We start from the raw sequence: 4,100 nt of genomic DNA, 5'->3' as shown, positions 1-4,100 counted from the left end.
TAGGGACATTATTATTAGAGGGCTTAGGCCCTAGGTCTCCCTACACAAACGTTCCTTTTCTAAAACTAATTAAGGGGTCGGTAGTATTAAGCTAATCCTATCCTAAGACTATATCGTAGCTAGTAAATAACCCTACCTAGAAGGTCTGCCGCGTAACCTTTACGGTACCTTCGCGGTCCGCTATAGAGACGTCTAGCTAATAAGCTTTATAGATGTCTATAGGGTAGTTATTTAGGAACCTAACTTTAGGTTTTAGAAGGTCTACGGCAGGCAACTAAAGGAGCTATATAACGTACTATAAAATAAGATTAAGCTACGCCCCGTAGTTAACGAGAGCCCTTAGAACCTTCTTCTACCCTATAGGTAAGGTTTAGAGGATATTAATAACGATGCGTCGCTCCTTCCCCTTTATTTAATTCCCTAGCCGTAGTAAGGAGAGGGATGCGACTAGGGCCTCCTATTTCCCGACCCTTAAGGGTAAGAGTTCGAGCCGACTAGCGGCGTAGGAGGATCTAAAGGACTTTAAGTAAAGGTTTAGGAGTAGTAGCCCCGTCCCCTTCCTCTACCTCTCTCTCTTAAGTTACTACTTTACCCGCGATTACCCTACGAAGGTGCCGTAGAGCTACTACTAGGCCTAATTAGGGGTTTCTTRTCTTCTAGGGTTTTCTTCGGTCCCCTCTCCCTGTCTCTTCCTTTAGGATATAGGTAGTTCTTAATAAGAATAGCTGCATTAAAGAGATCCTTAGCTATCTTCGACTCCGCAAGCTTATTAGCTTCTAGGAGTTTATCTTAAACGTCCTTCTATAACCGTAAGAAGTAGAACCCGATACGGTTCTCTATCTCCTCCTCGTTATTTATAGGGGAGACTTTTAGCCTTAATTCCTAGTTAATAAGGTAGGACTAGAACTAGCCTACGGTTTAGTTGTTACGTTAGCTGTAGTTCTAGTACGTTCGGTATATTAAGGYATGCTATAATACCTTAGGGAGGATTGCATCTGTAATAATTGTTTAAGCATCCTCCTATGTTATAACTTTATAGTTACTACGCTAGCGTACTAGGGCGTTAGTAATCTCCTTCTCGGTAATTTTAGAGGTTGCCTATATACTACGGCGGTGCTAGTTAGAGAGGCTTATGTTAGGGTAGTCCTAATTAGAGTAGCGAGTAACCGTAAAACGGCTTTCGTAGTCGCGGACCTACTAGAGATACTTCTATTAGTTTAGAGAGTCTAGTGCGGGAGGGTCGCGTTTTGCTAGTTCGMGGAGGACGTCCTACGAAGGTGCCTCTACGGTACCTTTACGGTAGCTTCGGTCTTCTACGTAACTCCTAAGAGATTCTTGTCTTTTTCTTTTATTAGAGCTTGCCTCTTAATACTTAGATCGCTAGGCGACGAGCAGCTCTAGCCTCTACATCTAATCGATCGAGGCTTCGATAGGGTCTATAGCCTATAGAGTAGCAATTGCACGGTATAGGTTATAAGGGACACTATTATTATTAATGCCCTCCTTAATAGATAGTTCTTTTTATAATATAGTGTCTAGAGGAGGGTTTTCTTCTCTAGGAGGTTCGCGGCTACCTTACGGTGCCTTTACGGTACCTCCGTCTAGATCGAGCTAATCCTCTAGTCTAGCGCTGCTACTAGGCGTTACATCTTCCTTATCGATAATAAACCCTAGGGGATTATTAGCCTCGGTACGTTTAGGTCGTACGGCTCTTTTTCCTGCTAAAGACATTTTCGATAAGTTAGTAGGGATCTGCAGAGCCGTTACGGTAGCTTTATAGTAGCGCTAGACTCGAATCGAGAGCTTGTTTCGTACTTAAGACGGCTGTTCCCTAGTAGGGATAAGAGGCAATATTCTATAAGGGTATTATAAACAGGGGGTCTTAATACTAAGCAGTAATTCTTAGATATATACGATATTGCCTAGGGAGCGAAAGGGAATAGGTAACGAGGACATTGCCCTTTTATAGGATTACGCCCGGTGCTAGTTAGGCTCGGCGGTGCCGTAGAGGTACCGTAGAGTTATCCTTTAGCCGTCGCGTCCGTATAGGGAAATCCTGCTAAGGGTGTGATTCCCTTATTCTTTCTAAGAGGGATTCCCTAGGTAAGGGTTTAAAGGGCGGTGTTCCGCTCCTTTAGGGTCCCCTTATATCCGGTCGCTTTTAATAGTCGTAAGCTCTAAGTAGTAGAACTTAACTACCCTATCTATAAGAAGGAACTTCTCGCGATTAAGGACGCCTTACGCCGCTAGCACTACTATATTAAGAATAGTTACACTACCTAAGTAATTATAGATTACTATAGCTTATAATACCTTAAAACCTCTAAGACGCCTACTAAGCGTCTTGCACGATAGATCGAAGAATTCTAAGTATATAATATTAATATTAGGTACCGTAAGGGCAGCGAGGCGATTATGCCGGATATAATCTCTCGTCGCCCTAACTTAATAGGAGAAGGGCTAGCTAACTTAGCTAGTAAAGGATCTTCCTAGTAGGGAGATTAATCCCTTAAGGTAGTAGACTTCCTAACTACCCTGCCTTAAGCCTTCCGCCTTAATACTACTAGAGGAACTATTATCTATAAGTTCTCTAAGCGTAAGGTAATTAATGCAGTAATCCTCTTTAAGGAGATAGGCAAAATACCCGTCGACCCTAAGTTAAGTAAGCTAGTAGTAGATAAGTCGCCTAGCTTAGAACTTAAGGATAGGTTACTATACTATAAAAATAAACTAGGGACTAAGATACTATATATCGACCCTAAGTTTAGGTAGGATTTCTTAGAGCGTTACTATAAGGACTATAGCTACTTTAGTATTCTAGGAGTAAATAGCATCCTCCGTATAAGAGGATAGTAGTAGTCTCTTAAGAGGGATGTCGAGGACTATATAAGAAACTGCCCCTAGTATTAAGTTACTCGTAAAAAGCCTCGATTAGGGACGGCCTTCTAAGAACTATACTTCTACTAAAACGATCGCACCCTTAAGCTATTTAAACGATAGGCGATCGATATAGTAGGCCCTCTTCCTATTACTCTTAATAGAAATAAGTACATTATTATAGTAATCGACTATACTATAGGCTAGCTACTTATAAGAGTAGTTCCTAATTAAGAGACTAAGACTATTATAAGGTTCGTATAAGAAGAGATCTATACGAACTTTAGGCTACCTAGAGAAGTCTTAAGCGATAATAGCTTAAATTTTATCTCTAAGGCATTTAATATACTAATAGATACCCTTTAAGCTAACTACCGCCTTACGACTTTATACTATCCCTAAACTAATAGGAAGGTTAAAGCCTTAAACGGTATACTTAGACGGATCCTTACTAAGATATACTATAGCAAGAGCGTCTATATATAGGATCTCTACTTACCTAAAGCACTCTATATAAGTCGAATTCGAACTTAATCGAATTCTAGCTTAAGCCCTTTTTTCTTACTATTCGGATAGGAACCCCGAATACTTAGAGATTACCTATACCTACGACCTATAGAGCTTAATTCTAACGATATTACTAAGCGCTACTAAGTGCTCCTTAATATAAGGAGCCTCGTAGCGGAAAGACTAATTGCAAAAGCAGCTCGATCTAAGGCTATTAGCTTTAAGACCCTTATAAATACTAATAGCAAGTTTAAGGAAGGAGACTTTATATTCGTCGTATATAAGATAAAGACTAAGCTCTAACCTAACTATATTAGGCTATTTAAGATCCTTAAGCGTAGCTAGCTTAGGACCTATACTCTTAAAAAAAAGAATAGCTCGGTAGTTAAGTATTAAGTAAACGGCGACCGCCTAATTAAGGCGTACGCTACTACTAGCTTTAAGGAATAGAATAGAAGATTATATACTAGTAATACTATTTTACCTAAAGCTACTAGACTTAAGTTTAACGAGAGCCTTAGCGATAATATTAAAACCGCCTTAAGCTTCTTAACCCTAGCTTCGATSCTTAAGAAGAAATAGGAGAAGTTATCTAAGATAAYACTTAATCGGTTAGGGGCCCTTAAATTCTTAATAGGGGAGGGCAAACCGCTAGATCTATAGCGTCTTAAAGATATACTACGCTTTAAAAAGCGGCTTAACGAAGCTACTAAACA

This window comes from Ramularia collo-cygni (assembly GCF_900074925.1).
Source record: "Ramularia collo-cygni strain URUG2 genome assembly, contig: RCC_scaffold06, whole genome shotgun sequence".
Taxonomy (NCBI): Eukaryota; Fungi; Ascomycota; class Dothideomycetes; order Mycosphaerellales; family Mycosphaerellaceae; genus Ramularia; species Ramularia collo-cygni.
Note: the sequence above shows the minus strand (reverse complement) of the source record.